This window comes from Anas acuta, chromosome 9 (genome assembly GCF_963932015.1).
Source record: "Anas acuta chromosome 9, bAnaAcu1.1, whole genome shotgun sequence".
NCBI classification, from domain to species: domain Eukaryota; kingdom Metazoa; phylum Chordata; class Aves; order Anseriformes; family Anatidae; genus Anas; species Anas acuta.
In genome coordinates, this window is record NC_088987.1 from 5,258,706 (window position 1) to 5,278,828 (window position 20,123).

Genomic DNA, 20,123 nt, shown 5'->3' on the forward strand with positions numbered 1-20,123 from the left:
GGTTTTACTGAACTTTTATGCCGAAGTGATGTTTTCCAGTGTGAGTTTCCACAAGAAGAGGTCCCATCAGTCAGTCCCAAAGCAAATTACGGGCATTTTCATGGAATCTAATGGCAATACGGGGAGACACCGCCGGGAGAGGCTCTGGGGAAAGAGGAGATTGAAGAGACTTGTGACGGAGGGAAAGCAGCGTGAAGTTTGGGGGCGTTTTGAGGCAGAAGGAGCTGATCAGGGGAGCGGGGCCCGGCCCAACAGCCCTGCACAGCGGGGCTGCCGTGAACAGGGGGTGTCGTGAGGCAGGGCCAGGCCGGGCCGGGCTCCGGGGGCCGGGGAGAGGCAGCGGGGCCGCCCCGGGGAGGAGCGGGGCGGAGCGGGAGGCCCGGGCGCCGCCGCCCGCTCTCGTCAGGCGGCTTTTGGGCGGGAGCCTCTACTCCAGAGCGCTCGGTAGCGTGGGCCGGCCGCGGGCCCCATGTGGTGCCGACATCACTGACATGGCGGCATCCCCGCCGAGCCCTCCTGCCGCTCGCTGCAGCTAGCCGGGACTCACCGCCGGCCCTGCCCTGCCCTGCCCGGCTCGGCTCGGCTCGGCTCGCCCCGCACCAGCACCCCGCTAGGTAAGCACGGCGCCTCCCGGCTGCCCGCCGAGGCTCGGAGCTCCCCGCTCGGGTTTGCTTGAGGCTGGGCAGGGCTCGGGGCAGCCGGGCTGGGCTCGGAGCCGCGTCCCCCGCCGCGGGGAGCCGCAGCAGCCCCGGCCCTTTTGTTCCCCGGCGGGGCGGCGGCCGCGCCCCGCGGGGCTGGGCGGAAAGTTGGGGTCCCCGCGGCTCCCCCGGCCCTCCCTGGCGGCTCCCCGGGCAGGTGGAGGAGCCCCGGAGCCCTGGGCACGGCTGGGGGCAGCACCCAGCAACTTCGCCCCGTCCCGGCCTTCGCCTTCCCCTCCCTCGGTTCCCTTCGGGGAGGAAAATGCTGGCGGCTTGGGGCTCGGCTCGCCAGACACCTCTGTAAAATGGCATGCTACCAGCAGGCGGAACGGAAAAAAAAAAAAAAAAAAAAAAAAGGCTGTTAAAAGCTTAACCTCTCGTGGGCTAGGAGCACAGCTGCATCCCCGCTCCCTGGCCCGGTTCGCAGAAACGCGCTGTGTAAATAGGGTTTGGGGAAGGGAGGTGGGGTGGGAGCCGCTGTGCCGAGCCCTGTGCCCCAGCTGTCCGTGAGCCTCGCTCCCTATCAGTGATTTTTGGGGTTTCGATTGCGTTTCTCCTTGCCCGAGTACCCAAAAGTACCGGCCCAGCGCCTGGCAGTGCGAGTTGCTCCTTCGCGAACAGGGAAGCGAAGCTACAGAAAAAATCAAAGTTTCTTTTTCAGCGTTTTTTTGGGCTTTTTGTGAGCGTGGTGTTGGTCGTTGCCGTCTTCCTGCACCCGGTGCCAGGTTTCTGAGCACGGCACCCGCGTCTGTGCCCGCAGCCCCAGCGGCTGTGTCCCCGGCCGCAGTGCCCAGGGCTCACTGGGGGTAAGGCGTCCGCTCCTGGGAGGCGTTCAACCAGTCTGACCTGAGCTGAACAACGCTACGTAATGGGATTTCAAACTCACACACGTTTTCAGGGCTAGAACGCGATTTCTCAACCTTTTTTCTCCCCCAGCTGGCCTGGCAGAGCGGGCTGGGGCTCAGCCCCGCTGATGGGGGCGAGCTGCTGCCGCCCTGCGCACGGGGTGTGCTGGTGGGGAGCCCTCGTCCCTGGACAAATTCATCATCCCCTGGACAAATGCATCATCCCCTGATAAATGCATCACCCCGGGGGCCTCGGCAGGCGCAGACAGGCTGCCCCCCGTGAAGGGAAGCACCCTGCCTGCCCCAGCCTCTCCGTCCGTGCTCTCAGCCCTCTGGCACCTGCGTGCAACCGGTGCTACCAATACGAGAATGATTCTTGGCCGTGCTCCCGGGGTCATGTAGGGTCTCGCACAGAAGCAGTCTGTTAGTGTTTTTCTCCTAATCTTCAGCGCTCTGTGGTTCCCTCTCATTAGTTCTGAAGCGTTTGTGATTGTAGTTGTATCGGGACCCTGCTGTGACAGCAATGCCAACAGCCCCAGAAGTACCATATATTGTTCTTCCCCGCCTAGTGTCTCCCAGATAGTTTACACTCAGAATGTAGCGCAGGGATGAGTCTATGTGGATGTTAATACATTTTACATTTTTTTTTGAGCCGTTAGGACTCATCTGGTTTGGGTTTGAGGTCACTGCTGGGACAGCAGTGAGGGTTTTTTTTCATACCGTTAGCCTATAGCTGGCTGAAGTCGAAGAAATGAAGAAAGTTAGCGTCCAAAATAAGCTGCTATTCTGCTGTAGCTGAGAAGCTTGGAGCTGTGACTTCGTACTGCAAACATTATATCTATAAGCAGAGGTTGTAACTCCAAGTCTGAATTGCATTTGTTCTTGTACTTTCATTCTACATACAACATTTGGTGAACTTGAAGACTCTCACCTAGTGCCTCTTCCTAGCAGAGACACATTTTTTTTCCTTTTTACTTTTTCAATTCCATTAAGCCCTCTAATGGGTTAGTTAAACTTTTATGATTGATAAATCTGTGCAAGAAAATATATACAGATCATGGAGCAGAGTTGTGTGCGGTTGTATTCATGAACTTCCCAATTAGTGTAATGGGCTTTTCCCTCAAAAATGTAGCTTGTCAGTCTGGTGAGCGCTAGTGCAGAAGCAAAGTTTACGGTATGAATCAGTGTGTAGTGTGAGGTTCCTAATTCGTACAAAATACTTGTAATTACATAAAAGTCTCAGAACCCAGATGCAGCTGAGTAAAGCAAATTACTTTCCACAGTGTAGTTAGCTGCTCCTCTCGGCAGAGCAGACGTGAGGAAAACTGGCGTGACCCTGGGAAGCGCGAGGACTGGCAGTCCAGGCTGCCCTGGAAGAGAATCCCGGCCTCTCGACCAAGAATGCCGTGGTAGCAGGCAGCGAGTCTGGAAATCGAGCGTCGCAGCGTATCGGAACATACTGCGAGTTACTAAAGGCTATTATAAACAACTGTGACTTCAGTGTACAGCAAATAAAATAAATAGTGCAGGAAGCCAGCAAACCTCTGTATAAATCTCAGCTGTGCAGAATACCAGCGGGGCAGAGCTCTGCAAACCTAACTTTGCATAGGTGATCTCGTCTGCAGTGCTCAACAGCAGCAGTGGGGAATCCTTCAGAGCCAGGAATATCAAAAGTAATGTTGTTTACGGCCAAGGGTTAGTGTCGTTGTGTGATCTGTCCCTGGAGATGGAAGGTATGTGGGAAGAGGGAAGTTCTTCAAACAACAGTCGAAATAGGAGACGATAGATACACAACGGTAACAGGCCATCTACAGGCAGGAATGTTTGGGCGGTGGAAAACAGATAACTCCGCAAACATTTGCCAGCTGAAATGTGGCAGTTTGCATGTTCACCAATTTGTTCTGAGTGCCTCTGTGCGAAATGAAGGGTGCGTGCCCCTTCTTTATTGGAGAAGAGGCTGCCAGGAAAAAAAAAAAAGGCACAAACTAATTAAATGTGATTTATTGTGCAATTTGTAAGGGCATTGGAGAAATTAGCTGCCTTGCAGAAGTGCTGCTGCAGATGTTAAATCTGCGCTCTGCTCTGGGTGGAAAACTACGGTGCTATTGAGTGAGTTCAGGAGAAAAGTGTAGTCTGTGTGAAAGTCTGTTCGTGAGCAAGAGCGTTCCCCAGAGGGTCCAGGTGATGTGGCTTTGAGTGTGTCTGCGTGGCGTTTCGTGCTGTGGGAGGATGGATCACCTTTTGCATCGAAAAGCTTGGAGGTTAAAACATGCCGCTTATTGAGGGATGTGCTGACTGTGTTTGATCTGATGAATCCTTTATTTACAAGGAAATTGTGTTGTGTATCAGTGGGTAACGGAGAACAAGCCAACTGCTACACCACGTGCACAGGAGACACTTGGCACGCGTGTTTCTAGCAGTGACAATTCATAATGTGGTGTATGGGAGAGGTTACCCTGTGGATACCCCTCTTATTAGAGTGCTGTTATGTATAATGCTCTTTTATTTATGTAGTATGAAGTGAAAAATGATTCCTAATAGTGTATGTTTTTATTTATATGCAATGTCTATAAATAAATATCTTTAAAAGAGGACAGAGGTGGCAGTTGATACAGGTTTGTGGCATTTGCTTGTTCTGGCATTTGCTTCATCACAATGGATTGAGATTGGGATTTCAGCCACTGTTGTTTTTTATTTTTAATTTCAGTTATTCAAAATCAAACCCACAAATTTTCTGGGATCACAGGTGATAGCCTAGAGAAATTACACACACACCTGCCTCAGCGCATAGCCCTTCTGGGGCAGAGGAGTGCGTACCTTGAGTGCTTCGTACGTAGCTCCTGTAACCGCCTGAAGCGTGACTGTGGACGTGGCTATTATTAGGTCCTCGCACAGGGCTCTAATAATAGGACGTGTGTGTATGTATATATTTAAACATGTACTTCATGCTTTCAGAAATGTTTCATATGGAATGTTTTGAAAGGAGAAAAAAGAAATGGCTCTCAAGAGGCTGTTAATAAAAACTCCAGCAAGCAACAATTTTAGATGACCCTCGCCACCCTCAAAGGGCCTCGGAATGTCGGGGACAGCTCTCCCCATGCTTTTAATCTGAGCTAGCAAAACGTCAAGCTCATTCTGCTTGGTTTGTAGCATTTGCAGGTTTCTTGGCATGGGCGTGTTGACTTGACGTGGTAGCTCCCTATTCCCTGTAATGCTAACAGGCTGTGTTGTAATCTAAATCTCTCTGCTATCTTTTGCCCTCAGTACTTCTGCGTGATTTCTTTCTTCAAGCTTAACACAGAGAAGTACGATGCTGTGATACATGTTGTTTTGTTTTTTTGTTTGGTTGGTTTTTGTTTTTTAAATCTCAGTAGCAGAAGCAGTAGAGGAATAGAGAGTTGTCGTCCTAATGTGCTTCAGGATCACCTAACCATTTCTCTTCTAACTGCCAGAACTTATTCCACTTTACTTGTAACCTTTATTGTGGAACCGAATGCCTATTCGATGGCAATTTATATAGCATAAGTGACCTTATGCTTGCTGACACTTGTGCTGGTGGTTATGAAGCATTACACGTTGCTTTTTGCTTGTTATTTATTTATTGATGTGGAATAATGCAGCAGAGAAAAAAGATGATAGCGTTTGCAGAGAAGGAGAGCGCCGAATAGGTTTCCTTCTAGTGAGTCTGTTTTTTTTTTCTTGCAGCATCATGTAATGTCAACTTACAGAAGAGAATTACTTTTGATGTCTTGATACAAGCAAGTGAGCAAAAGCATCACTTTGTTAGAGTAAATTAGCAGCAGCGACACGATCAGAACTGCAGAGGTTCTAGGTTCTGGGTGTGCAATGCCTGAGCTCAGCAGCCTGAATTTCCCCAGCATCTCTCTGTAAATACTGAGAGAGGTGGTGGGACTGAAACTCAAAGAAAATGAAATAAAAATCAAATGGAAATCAAAAGCGCGCAGTTTGGGCTTCACTTCCTCCAGAAGTGTGTGGCAGCGTTCTGGTTTGCATGGATGTCAGTACTAAATGCTTCTTGGTACTGTCTTGAAAAAGAGTGAATGGTCTGAAAGTAAGAACAGAGACCTCTCTCGCTGGACAGTACCTGTGCGTTAATGAAAGCAGATGAGAATGGCACACACCAGCCTGTAAACGATGTGGTTCAGCGTGCCAACAAACTGGGAGCGTTCTGTAAGTGCTTGCTGTTTGGTTCTTTCGGGCATGCTAAAAAGGACTGGATTCGTAAGCAGGCTGCTTCTGTTCACATCCTGAAATGGAAAGCGAGACCGGTCTCCCTTTGCTTTGTCTTCAGACTTTGGGTGCTGGTCAGGTGCTGCAAGGACACTTACCTGGTGGACCACAAGGGTCTGTGGGTGGCCTTGAAGTGCTCTTGCACCTCCCTTCAGACTTCAGGCAGCAGAGTAATTGTGTTTTTCCCAGCACAGCGCTGCCTTTTGCCTGGGTATTTTGCTAGTTCTTTTCTGAAAATGTGTTTTAAATCCTGAAGCACTTACATGTGGGTGAACTTTGCTAAATGGAGCAAGTGATGTGAGCTGGTAACTGTAGGATCGCTTTACAGGTCAAAATAAACCCCTGCAAATAAGATGCGCGAGCACTTTGTCACTGCCCCAGCGCAGCTAATAGCAATGCTTTCGTGACAAGATCAGGCAGATCAGAATATATCTCGTACCTGGTGCTGCTAGGTCGATTTCAACTCAGAACCAGGCTTGAGACACGGTTAAATAATCGCGTGTGTTCGTGGCCCTGTTCTTGTTGTAGGTGAGTAGTTATCTTGCTGGATTTTGTTTTCTCCTGTGCTTTGAATGGTTTGGCTTGAGCACTAAAACTCTTGGTCTGTTTTCCCCCCATTCTTAATCCACTTCACATATTAATATCCTCTTGCCTTGTGAGATACTCAAAGCTCCAAGGAAATGCTTTGGTAGTCTCATTCCAGTAGATACCTTTTTATTAATTGTATTTAAATTGGAAAGAGGGGTAGAAAGCAAGGTTTTTTTCACCAAAATGTGTTGGTGCTGTTTCTCCAATGTACAGCACTGCGTATAACTGGAGATGGAGTTGAAGCTGTGGGTTTTAAGGTGGGAAGTTTGTTCGTACTCGTTTGCACTAGCTGAAGGGTGACAGCACACTTCTTGAGGGCTGGTTTCCTTGGGGCCATCCCATGTGGGATTCAGTGGGGAACACTGAGCTGTACCAAATCTTCTGCACTGACAGGTTGACTAAGAAACCTGCTTTCAAAGCCTGCCTTGGGGAGTTACAAGTCTTTATTTTCTTGTGCTGGAAAGTTAGAAGATGCAGCATCTCAGTCAAAAAAAACAAGCAAAACGAGCAACAGCTTCTTACTCTGGGTTTTCACAGCATCTGCTTCTGCTTTGAGCTCTGCCAGCAGAGGACTTCTGCTTTTCTCAGCGTGCCACTTGCCTCTCCTTTCTTTAGCAAGCTTATTCATTAGCTAACTTTGGTTTCTGATACCAAGATAGGGTTCCTTTTTTAATTATATCTTAGCGTGATTTATATTCCTGTACGGCTGTACAGCAGTCGAAAAGCCACCCTCAGTCACGCAGCGAGCTTACTGGTGCCCTTGTGCCGTGGAGCAGGGCTGCGGAGCAGCACGTGGTGCCGAGAGGAAACGTCCCCCCTGAGCAGCTGGCGGTGAGTGCATCTGGCAGGCAAGGGAACCAAAGAGAGAGATGCACAGTGCTTTTTGGGCATGCTGCTTGCTGTCTCCTCCAGAGCTCATCAGATGTGGGTGAGGGATGGGTGCAGCAGTGTCACTGTGGTGCGCTACCTTCCTGCTGTCCTGCGCCTTCTGCTCCGTGCACCCGATCACGCCGGGGTGTGACCTGTGGCCCTTGCATGAGTAAAAATGCAGGCATGTGGGTACCAGGTTATTTGTGGGGGGAAACGTGTCCTTCTACACGTGCAGTGGGCGTGTGCTCAGCCTCACGGTGAAGGTGGTGAAGTCTTGGCTCTGAAGTGGGTCCAAATGACACAGGAAGGCTGTGGTGTGTGGGCCCTGCGTACTTCCAGAAGAGCCCAGGTCTGACCCAGCAGGAGCACGGGGCACTGCTCTCAGCTGTTAGGTTGTGTCATGGTTAATAGCATCCACTGACCATCCATGCAGGGAGAAATCCGTGGGTGTCTTCCAGGAGCTGGTTTTGAGAAACGGGCCAGAAGTTTTCTGCTTGTTTGTTAAGGGTGTTTATGGACAAAGAGTTACAGAAAAGAAAATGAGAAATTGGAAATGCACTGAAGTGACCTCGTGCTTTGGCAGTGATGTGTAGGAGGTAGCACACTGAGACCCAGGGGTGACGAGGATGGGAAGAGTTGAGCTGCCAATGGCTTACAGCACCATGGATGGTCTGCAGAGAGCTTGGGCCTGGAGAGCAACCCAGATGCAGAAAGTTTGGTGGTATCTGTGATTAAGAGAAGGGGATGCCAAAAAATACTTAATTAAAAATAAGTGATGGATTTCAATTTAACTTGTCTGTTTGCGTTAAGGTCACTCATTCAGGAGGAGACAATGTATATGCATCCTCAGATCTTCTGTGCTTTGGAGAAGAGAAAAGGGCACTGGTGTTATAGACACTTTGCTCCATGAACTCTGGAGTTTAACAACGTTTGAGGTTCTCGATTGGTGCAAAATATCTCGAAACCTAAGGAAGTGACCCTCCACTTGCAGTATGTGCCATGGAACTGCAGGCTTTAAGCTCCCTTCTGAAAAGTTCAAGCTTATCTCTTACCAGGTGGAAATACACGTTAGATCTTTTGAGGGGGGAGGATTAATTGCCCTGTTACGCAACTTTGTTTGTATGTTTTCCTCTCGGTTTATTTGTTATAAAACTAAAATGCGTTTCAGTTCAAGAGGACCTCAATACCGATGAAAACAAACCAACCAGCTAAAAAACAAAACAAAAAACACGCCACAAAAACACCTGGAGGACCAAACCAAAATGCCTTGATACTTCACCTTCTGGTTAGCTTCAGCTGCCATTGAGGTAATGGTGTCTTACTGGGAGTCACAAACATCCTATGGATTTATCCGCAGGGACACAGCTCACGTTGTGCTGCATTATTCTGGCACGGTGCTGGACCACACCAGGCTGCTGGGGAAATAAATGGATTGCTGAGGTGTTTGGCTGCTGTGTGGTATGTTCCAGGTCTCCTTCGTGACCATCTAGGACAGCGCTGTTAACAAACAGCCGGGCTGTAGTGTTAATTATTGGCCGTAAGTGATGAAGAGGGAACTTCACAGCTAAGGAGGAAGAAGTCAAATGCTGAGGTTCTCAGCAAAACAGAACTTCTATGAAAGTTGGGCAGAAGTGATCTGAGTTGTCAATGACGCTCGTGTTATTACATAAAAGGAGCCTTGCTGCTTCTTCCTTGCGTGTCAGCTTGGAGCAAACTCGACTTGTTTGATTCCGCTCTGCGCGTGTTTGTTTTTGTAACTCCGTATGCTGCTGTAACGGATCTTTATTACTGCTTATTAAGTTCACTGGTGCTTCTGATGACTGCACAAAAGATAAACATCCTCTGACTTTTAGGCATAGAGAGCAGATTTGTTCCTCTCCGAAGCCCGTCCATGAGGTCGGTGTGTCCTGCTGGGGCGGTGGTTGTCAGCGCACCCCCCAGCTGCTAGCACCTCTGCCGTGGAGAGGAGCCGTCTTGGGGCCTAATTCAATTTTCTTCCTTCTGCAGGGTTTCGTGTGCACAGTGTTTGATCTGTACCCTCTCCCCTCTGGGTTAACAGAGCTGGACATTCTTGTCCAGGTCTTCAGCTGCTCGCTCAGTGGGCAGGAAATGGTCCTGGGAGTGGAAATTCTGCAGCTGGACGGAGCGGGGCGAGGAGCGCCGTGCCGCGTGTAACCGCCAGGACCTCTGATCTTTTCCACAGCAGCCATCTCTCTTGGATAAAACACAGCAGTCAAGTCATCCAGATGCTTGTGCAACCACAATCTCTTTAACATACAAGACGGCTACGTTTTAATTTTTCTGCCTCTGAATAGGTTGCTTCAGTGGATGTGTGAGAGCTGCTATGTTACTGGAAAGGCAATATTTGTACATACAAAACACCAAAGTTAGACATCAACAGTTTCACTTCCTTTTGGCATTTCTTGATTATGCAGTCAGACAGAATGATATTATGCTCGAAAAAGTTGCTGTAAAACATTTTTCAGTTTCTCTGACCTTCCAGACTGTTACGGCCTTGTCTCCGCTGGCAGATATCTCGGTCCTTTGCCCTCTCTCTTAGTAACTCCCCATTTGTCTGCTCCCTTTTTTTTCCCCGTAGATTTTTCTAGTATAAAACTTTGTTTCAGTGCATCCTGAGTTGCTGGGTTAGTATAAGGGGACAAGGAGAAGGCTCTGGAGAGACCTTATGGGTGCCTGCCTGTGCCTAAAGGCAGGGGAGCTGGGGAGGGACTTGTGCTTAGGGAGTGAAATGACAGGACAGGGGGGAGCTGCCTTAAACTGAAAGAGGGGAGGTTTGGATTAGACATCAGGAAGAAATTCTTTACTGTGAGGCCCTGGCCTGGGCTGCCCCATCCCTGGCAGTGCCCAAGGCCAGGCTGGATGGGCTTTGAGATGTCCCTGCTTATGGCAGGAGGGAGCTGGGGGGCCTTGAGGCCCCTTCTGACCCAAACCAGTCTGTGATTCTGGGATTTTTGTACTCAGTCAGAAAGCATATAGGGATGGCGGATTGGATCTGTCAACATCCATTCACTTCTGTCCTCGGGAGAATGCTTTTTTAAAAAAATATAATTAATGGAAAATAAAAGTCTTAATTGTGCTTCAGTGTCCTGGCTCCGCAGCAAGGCCTCACAGGAGTAATCGCTGGCTGTAAATCCGCCAGAGACATAAACAACACAGAGACGTGAAGGACTGCTTAAGCCAAAAGGCAGTTTCAGCAGATGAATATCTATCATAAAGCTATCAATAAATAAAACACTTCTGCAGAATTTGATCAAAAAACTTAGTCTACAACCAGTCCAGCTGTCCAAATAGGAGACGTCTTGCGGCCAGCAGGAAGACTTGACTAGTTCTAACACAGAGATTCAAGCACGGCTGTGAAACAATACATGGCATCGGGAATTTCATGGACGAATAATGAGTGTACAAGCGGAAGACTGGTTTCAGTGAAGTGTGAGGACAGAAAAAGACCTGTCCTGGCATATTATGTGGTGGAAACACTTCACATGTTTGTTGTAACGGCAAAATTAAAAAGCAAGCAATATACTTCTTTAAGGAATTGATATAAGAAAAACGTTTTTTCAGTATACAGCTATGGTCACAGTGGAATTTCATTCCTATATGCTGTTATGGATATTTATTTACTAGTAGAAGATCCTGATGTAGCATAACTTCAGAAGAGGAGAAAAGTAGTTTTCAAAGAGCTTTGAATACCAGGTCAAATGATAAAGGTGTTTTCCAGGATTGCTTTGTGGAAGCAGTGGATCGCTTACCAGAGTAAAGCCCGAAGGTTTGTATCCAAAATTGTACTAATGATAACCTCTAGGAAGGGGCGTTTTAATTTTGGGATAATCACAGACTTCAAAGCAAAATCAGAATACAAGATAAACTTTGTTTATGCTTTGGCTTAGAAAAAAAATAGAAATAACAAGATCACTATTTCACAAACGTGACTTTCAGTATTTAAAAATCAAAATATCTGAATCTATATTTGTTGGGAGGTGGAATGTACCCTGAAATGCAACGTGAATGTTTAAAAGGAAAAAAAATGAAATAGATTAGTGAACAGATGTGCAGTGCTAAAGCAGAAATATTTTCTGCAACATGGAAAGGAGAACCCAAAGTGGGTCACCTGCAACATCGAGAGTGGCTGTACAAACACAACAAATTGCTTCTTATGCTTGCACCAGTACTCTGGAAGAAGAAAAATCAGCATGTAGTGAAGCCATCATCTAGCTAATTGCTTGGTAGGTGGACTGAAATTGCTTTAATACTGGCCTGTGCTGTTCCCTTTCTCAGCAGATGTGCTTTTGTCAGGGGGTCGTTAACGTTTCTTGGGGAGAGGAGCAGGCAGTGAGTCCTTGTGCAGCTTTCGTCTGAGCATTGCCCTCTTACAAGGGCTCCCAGGAGTGTGTTGGCAGAGCTGCTTTCAGTGCCTGAGCTGAGTTTTGGGGGGTTTTGTTCCAAATAGTCAGGTTTGTCTTTAAATGAGACATATTGATAACATGTAAAATCATGCAACGTGCTTTTATTTATGAGCTACTTGGGGGGGAGTGGAGGGGAAGTTATTTATTTTTGTGTTAATGTGGAAGAATTGGGAGCTTGTTTGCACCCATCAGGGCTGGAGACTTGAAACAAAAGCCCATCAAACTTGCAGACGGCAGCTCCTGGATGTGAGCTGCTGCCCGGCACAGCTCAGCGAGCCTCCCGCCGTCACCTAGCTGCTGCCAAAACATCTGCCAGACGTGTCCCATGGAAAGGGGAAGAGGCAGGAGCAGTACCTGGCGTGGAGCTGTGGGTGAGACCCTTGTGGCAGAGCCGGAGGTGCCTTGCGAGCTCCCCGGGGCTGCAAGATGCCCCCCTGGAGCAGGAGCAGTGATCTGTGGCCTCTCCTCTTTCCATAAGCGGAAGAAATGCTGTTCACTGGATGATCCAATCTACCCCCATGGCTCGTCTGGGGCTTTTTGTTTTTATTGCTGTGCCCGCCTCTGATCTGCCTGGCTTCTGTCTGGTTCTTGCTGTTCTGTGGTGTCTGGGACTCTTTATCAATCCTGCGGTGCTGCGCTGGTGGCGTGCCGGCACCTGTGGTACGGCTCCTTCCCAAACACACTGCCAGCCCTCGGGTTAAGCCGTGCTCTGTCAGCTGGCCGGTTCTTACTGCACGGGAGGTATTTCATTTAGCTGGAGCAGTGCTAGCTCCTTTATCAGCATGGCCTGGCACTGAGCAAGAGGCAGAGCAGATGCTAACACAGCTGCCCTTACCCACCGAACGCGTAATCTTGTCATGGAGCGCGCTCGGATTTGTTTGATAGGACCTGTTTTAGTAGAACAACGTTGTCGATTATGTTCCTATCTCCCAGTTCCTTATCGGCAGGAGCCTCCGTTGCCTTCTGATTGTTTTATCTGGAGGCTGTGCCCACTAATGGCACGTAAAGGCACTGGGCGTCCCGCTCCCCTCCCAGCCGGTGCCATGGGATCGGCACGTTCTGCCCCGGCCCGCTGGGTCTGGGCCTGCTGTCAGTGACAGGGCCATGCCAGGGACTGGATCAGGCCCGAACCCCAAAATTTGGGGCTGACTTCGTCACTGATGTAACCCATCTGCCTGCTACAAGTGCCTTCTGTGCCTCCTTCCAAATACCAAGTGGAAAAACTTATTAAATGCTTTTTTTTGAAGCCAGCATCATTAGCTGTATTTTCATGTCTGCTTTGCTGTGGGGCTACACCACTATTAGATTTCAGGCCTTCCGAATTTATTTTAAAAGCGTAGCTTGTCTTATAGTGTCCTACAAGTTGTGACCATTTTTTCTTCTGATTTGTCTTGCCCTCACTCACCAATTTTCTGTAGTTTTAGTTCACTTTGATCACTGCCTGTTCTTCTGTTTCTCCTTTAAATGTAATGCAGAATAAAAATGGGTAAACTGTCTTCATTTTACCACTAAATCAGGATAGGTTTTTAGCCGAAGTTTCCCTCTTCTTGAAATGAGAGGATCAAACTTTTTTTCTTTTCATAATCCTCTTTTTAAACAAACAGAAGCCTTACATTCATAATGTAGTTAAACCTCAGTTTTCCCCTTCCAATTCTGATCAGTTTTGGGAAATAAGCACCGGTTGTTTTTAAACGTAAGGAGCATGCACTAAGTGCTGTGCATTTCCCAGTCACAATACGTGATGGCCGTGCTGACTGGAAAGCCCTCACGGGGTGACCCTGGCGGGCCGTGGAGATGAAGCTCCCAGCTGTGGAGAGGGTTGGGTGCGCAGGATCCAGAAGGCTAATAAAACCAAGAGTTTTTTTACAGTGCAGGGAAGCCTTTGTTTGCTCTTTAAGCTACGTTTGAAATACGTTTGTGTGGCATAAATTACGTTTGTGTGGCGTAAATCCGATAGCTCTCAGCGCGCTGTAGGCAGTAGGGGAGGAAATTGTTCCACAAGTATTTGCCCTACAGAACTTGAAGGCTCACCTTCCTTAGTTAAACATCGTGGGACAAGGAGGGGAGGTGCTGTGACCCACCTCTGCACGCCTTTGGGTAGATGTACAAAGCCGTGCGTGGCCGCGGCCTGTGAGGCCTGTAAGCTGCTACCACCGCTTCTGCTGCGCTTCAGGGACACGTGTGGGGTGCTAACGGGGACACACAAACTTCAGAGGTGAGACCTTCTCCAGGTCTCCTTGGTGTTGTGGCACCTTTCTACTGAGCGTGGAGTTCCTGTAGTCTGCCTTCATAAGCGATAGCTGATTTAAAGAACACTTTGACTAGTTCATTTCTTTTTTTCTTAAAGAGGAGGGGACTGAGTCATTTAGCTACCTGTCAGGATATCGAAATTTCTTCATCCTCCGAAACTGCTTTTTTGTTTTTCAGATTTGATGGGAGGGGCTGTTTTGTCCTCTCTAAGAAAGGGCTTCAAAAAAGCTCTTCCCTCTTTCTCCTGCGCAGCTTTAGGCGGAGATCTTGTCTGTCTTTTTTACTCAGCGCGAGGAGCACCGCACTGCCAGCCACCTCGTCGTCACCGGAGTGGCACATACGGCAAAAGCAGTAAGAGACAGGAGCTGAAGAAGCCGTACAAGCTGCAGGCAGGGGCTCTCCCCATCCCAGCTGCTCTTTGGGGCACCCTGGCAGCCCTGCGCCCAGCAGTTCTGTGCTGTTTCAGGAGAGAGGCTGCTCTTGTGCTCTCCCATCTTAACCCGGGGCTGTCCAGCCGTGGCTGTCAATTTATACGTTTTAACTCTGTGTGGTAAGAGCATCTCCTGATTATTTGCTGCTAAAATGTGGTATTTAATAATGACAACTTCAGGCAAATGGGAAGAAAGGGTTTTGTAGATAAAGCTTGGTCACTGCTTGTTAATTAATGTCTGTCTTTTGTCGGGGATAATTACTGCAGCATTGGTAGGAGATAAAAGTTCAGACAGAACGCAGCTGAGCTGTGATCTGCTTATGTTGAAGTCCGAAATAGCAAAGGGGATGTTTGACTTGAAGTGATTGTCCTTGGCTGGCTGACTGCCATCCTCACGGCTCCCCTTTGCTCCAGGCGGAGGAGTGGCATGCTTTGAAGCGCAGGCATGACTCTAATGCAAAAACACTGAGCTGTGAATAAATAATAGAGAGAGAGGGATCTATAATAGGTCCATATTTATGTGTTGGATTCCAGGTTGTGCCCAGAACTATGGGAATTCCTCGCAACATTGCCTTTAAGTAATATCCTTCTTTGTTAGAAGCCAGAGCTGATAGAGTGCAACCAAGAAGCACTCTGAGAAACACAGCAACACTTAATGAAGTTCTTCTTGTTGCTTTTTTTAATCTAAGAATGTAGTCCTTAGGTCTTGATTCCCTATACATGTGTATCCAGAGAGGTCTGCCCTTAAAGTCACGGGGTTAGTGGATTTTGGATGAGTTGAGGCAGGTTTATTACTGCTGCTACCTTTACTCGCTCAGTGCGTTGGGCAGCAGGATCTGCATGCACCAGGGTGGGTGGGACGACTGACATACAGGCACGAGAGAGGTCTGGGATGCTGGATGTTGGATTGGGAAGATCTGTGTGATGCAGAAGGGATTCCAAGCATCTTTTTGGTTAATTTTGTTTTGTAGAGTACTGCTAATACGGCTTGATGGGAGTGTGTGTATTGACTGCAGCTGAAGGTGTCTTGGTTATTTCTAGAAATGGTTCTCTGAGTTCTTCCCCAGAATCTTCTTGAGCTGCAAGTAATTGGACTTAAGTCAAAACAACTCCATAAAGCCCAGTTTTTTAACTTGTATTAGTTTCATTGAACCACTGTGTATGCCTTGACAAATTCTCCAATATTGAATCTATTTTACTCCTAATGAAAGAATTCTGATCTTCTCTCATTTGCTTAGATGGTTGAGACTTTCCTAGGGTAGGAACTGATTTATGTGGTGCTTGGCATTCTGAACTGAAGCTTTCTTTTTTCCCTAACAAGGAAAGGGGAAAGGAAACGTGTAAGGAAAACATATTTGGACAATATTTGCAAATGGTACAAGTACATGCCAATGGAAAACCTCTCCTGTTTGCAGGGAGCACAGAAGGGTTTTGGATGCTACGTTTTTGTGACTGAAGTAGAGAAGCCACTTACAGGCCACCTGATGCTGGCTTACAGGCTTTTTGTTTGTTTTTGTTAAAAGTTACAAAGCAGCAGCTCAGAAATGGATACCAGAAACATGCTTACCATTTACTCTGTGAAACTGAATTTGGAAGGAAGTCCGAGGTGCCTTTATATTCTGAGCTCTGCAAGGCTCTGTTACCTTTTCTCCATCCTTCACTTCCCTGCTGCTGTGTAACTTTGGTAGCGATTTTTCAGGTTGTAATAATATTAGGAATTTGACAAGCCTAGGGGTAGCCTTTTCTCTGATAGAAATCAGCAGAGCTTCATTGTTTTCAGGTATTTGTTCCTGAACCGTGACATTTTTAAGCTGTTAAAATGCCATTGTCGGTGCTCTGATAATCCTCGATGGCTTCCGTTCAGATTGTGCGCTCGCGATTGATAAAGTCAGGCGGATCGCTGCTTATCTGGAGTTATGCTAGGGCGTTACTTGGCCATTTAGCTAAATACTGAGCTCAAGCTGAGGAGTTTTATTAAAGAGCAGCATAAGGTATTTTGTGATAATGCACGCTCCTTTGTCGTTCCTTGCTCCCCCGCTCTACCCAAATCTAAGGAGCAGAGCATCCTTTTGGAGACGGCACAGGCACCAGGGTTCGGGTGATGGCGGTGTACCAGAGGAGGTTCCCCCTTCCATCACTTTAATTCCCTGTGGGTATTCTTGTTTTTGCGCCTAAAAATGAACTTTGCTGGGTGCCAGTTGCTCACTGACAATTTATCTGCCAAGCAAGGAGGAAAAATCAGTTTCTAATCTCTGTGGAAATAAAGGGAACGGATACAACAAGGTTGAAATTCCCCTGGTCCGTAGCACTGGAGAGCCATTCGACAGACAAAGCATGCAATAATGGGGGCTGAGGTGTTTGAAGAAATTTCCCCCTGAAGAATTAATACCTGTCAGCACTAGCTTTTCAGTGGGCTTAATGGTTATGTCTGAAGATTGAGATGCTGCTTGGAGAATAAAAGCTGAAGATACAGGAGAGTATCCAATTTATATGAATATTGGAGGAGAACTCAATCTTCTCTCTCCCTTTCTCTTGAAAGGAGTTTTATGGTGTAAAATAGTCATTGAGGTAGCACGGAGGAAGCCTTAAATCTTAGGAATTTGTTTCAAGTTTGTCGCTCAGCGGATTTAACATCTCTTCTAAGAAAGCTGTGATGTTTGTTTATCAGGTGTGGATTCGTCAGTGGATGGAAAAGATTTTAGTGCACCTCAGCAGAAAGATCTTTACAATTGTGTTGGTTTCGTAAATAACTGGAAAAATACTTTTTCTTTCCAGTATTACTCAGCAGCGGTGTCTTAATTGGACTGTTTTGATTAAATTAGCAAATAGCATATTTTTCTGGGCCTGCATTGTGCTGTACACTTGAACTGATAGGATATAATTAGACACCTCATTTTGTTTCCATTTGACATCTTTTAACTAATTAGTTCCTTGGATCGCTTTCTTTTGCGTTTCTTTATTTTCGGTTGATTAAGTGCACTTACTTAGCTTCTCCGAGGGTACAAAATTAAGAGCGTGCTAATTGCACAACGCTTCTGGCACGTACGGGCTGCCTCGGTGTCACCTAAGGACAAAGACTTCTCCGCCGGCATCGCGGGCGCTCCTCCGTGCCCGTGGGCAGGCGCTGCGCCCTGCCAGCCCTCTTCCTCCTCCTCGCCCTGCAGTCTAGTCACAGCTTGCTGGCTAAAATCAGCTCCCAGCCATGGGGAGATGGCTTTCAGCTCTTAAATATTCAGGCTCGCTGCTTCGAGGACCTCGGAGTGTCGGTGGTGAGGTGCTGGAGCGCTCTCAGAGGGGTCGGGACCCAGGGCTGTGCCCGAAACCATCGCACTTCATCGAGAGGGGAGGGTTTCAATGGGTTCTGCCACCAATTCCAGCACGCTGTGCTCACGGGGCCGGGGCGTTGGGCGTCAGAGAAATCATGCTACAGCTGGGAAACTGTGAGTACAACGTTTCTAGAAGTGAGCTTCCCCCAGGCGTTGGGTATGCTGGAATAAATGAGACTATTACAAAACGCTCTGCTTTGTGCACAGATCGAGGCGTAATTTGTTTGGATTCTGGTTTGAACATCGGTTATTGATGTGAGGCACCGAGCAGGATCTGACTTCTGCCTGGTAACAAAGCAAAGCCAACAGAAATGAGAATTAAAAACCACTGAAATTTTACTTTTATTGCACTGCAGACTGAAGTCTGAGTGCATCCAGGCCTCTGGTGTTGGGACAAGATGCCTGCCTCTTCCTGGAGAGCTGCCTCTCCAGTGAAATTCCACTGCTTTAAGGCAAAACCAAAAAACTTAACACTTGAGTTGTGATAGTGAATCGGGTCTGAGGAAGTGAATTTTGGTGTAAAAGAACAACAAAGGGCTTAACAGCTAGAGGGCCTGGTGCTTGGCAGGGGCTGCCTGCCAGAGGAAACCCGGTCTCAGCCCCGTGGAGCCGGGGCAGTTCTGCCACGGGTGCTGGTTTGAGAGCAGAGCACAGGCAGCCAGCAGGGCGGAAGCTTTGAAGGTCAGCATCCTGCAGTCTGCAGTGTGAAGAAATACATCGATGACAAGATGTCTCGATGTGATAGGCTAATTTGGTGCAAAATAGTCAAAGATAGATGAGGTTTTTGTGTGTCAGGACAAAAACTGACTGGCTCAGGTGGTAAGAGGATCTCTTCAAACCTCCTGAGAGGTGATCTTGTTGTTAGAAACCTCAGGTCTTGGTAAGATCTTTTTTGAGTGTATTTCAGACTGATCATGAATGAATGTGTCAACAACAAATATTTTCTTGGCCAGTAAGAGTAGCCTATTATGCTTTTTGGGGTCACTTTGAAGGGAATTCTTACCTGCTGCCTCTAAAACTTTATAATGGGATGAAGTTTTTTTTGTGTAAATATAAAACTTATAAGTCTTTTTTCTTCTTTCTCAACGTTGTCCCATCACAGTCCCTCTTGCTGTGCTACGTCATGAACGGTTCTGAGCAGCAGCCCCCCTTGGTTGCTGAAGGGCAGTAGCTGCAGCCCTGAAATTTGTGTTAGTGTCAGCAATGCTCTCTGCTGTTCATTTTTGTGAGCAAGGCGTGAACTTACTAAGGGTAAGTTGCAGAGGGAAGAGCACGGATCCTACATCTCACCAGTCTCCTTGAAGTGTATCTTAAAGCTGGATTTTGACACACACACACAGAACTTGCTGTGGCTCACGGGTGTCTGAGCCCTGACCAAGGGGGAATTAAAAGCTGGTGGAGATCAGCTGCACCGATCTCACATTGATCTCTGCCCCTGCTGCTCCACATCCAGCTGTGGGCTTCGGCTGTCCTCACCACAATAGGAGGCAGCAAGCTGCATAGGGCCCCTAAAGGGCATTAATCCTGATTTTAAGGCGAGTGATTTTCAGATTGCTCCGCTGTTGGTTAAGAAACAGAAACTACTGACGGCTGAGAAACTGTGTGATGCGAATCAGCCATCAGGGCATTGTTCCACCGGGGCCCGAAACTGGTCAAGCAAGGCAAAGCTGCACAGTAAGTTAAAACATGGCTATCGCCACTGATTACATCGCAGAGATATTGGGCTTTATTGAAAGCTGCACGTTTCTGTGCGGGCGCTGTTACAACAGCCCCATGAAGAACTTTTTTTCAGCTCCTGGCTGGCCACCCAGGAGCCAGGCTTAGCAGCACGGGTGAGGCACAAGGGACCGCAGCAAGAACTCCGTGCAGGGAGGTAAAGTCTCACCAGACAACTTGATTTACAGCCCGGGGTCTGTTCCTGTGCCTCTCAGTCCATCCCCGGGGCTGGTTGGGATGCCGATGAGTGGGAAGTGGAGGTGCCGGCCCCAGCCCTGCCTGCCGGGAGCCCCCACAGCTGGAATGCGGCTCCTCAGAGAGCCAGGATGTTTGCTTTTGTCGAGTGCCCTTGTTGAGGAAATTGAGTGAAGGGATCTCTTGAAAGGCCAAGCCACCTCCAGGAGATTAGGCCTTCAATTACACTCTGCAAGCCTCGTCTTAAGGCACCTTATCAGGAGGGGTTGGGGAGGATGCACTTGGTGCTGGCGTTGCTTCTCTTCCCTTCAGGCTTTAAAGCAACGAGTGGCATCGAGTGTGGTGGAGAGGGAACCCTGGAGGAGTTCTTCCACCTGGCGTGGTGGGTAGAGGTCGGACAACGTGCCAAGGAGCCCTTTCCATCTGCCTGAAGGCAGCCTGTGCTGAAAGCTGGCCTTCACAAAGACAGATAAGGAAGAATGCATAATATTTTAAGTATCGTAAGGCTGGATATCCTTCGCTCAGGATAT

General features: G+C 48.0%; 1 protein-coding gene across 1 annotated transcript in view; it reads left to right on the forward strand.

Annotated features, from left to right (window-relative positions):
- Positions 1 to 358: 358 nt before the first annotated feature.
- The window catches only part of FNDC3B (fibronectin type III domain containing 3B), a 174,267-nt gene continuing 154,502 nt past the window's right edge, over positions 359 to 20,123 (forward strand). Inside the window, exon 1 of the mRNA XM_068692941.1 lies at positions 359 to 614. The gene's annotated coding sequence lies outside the window, so the exon portion shown is untranslated. The remainder of the gene's footprint in view (positions 615 to 20,123) is intronic.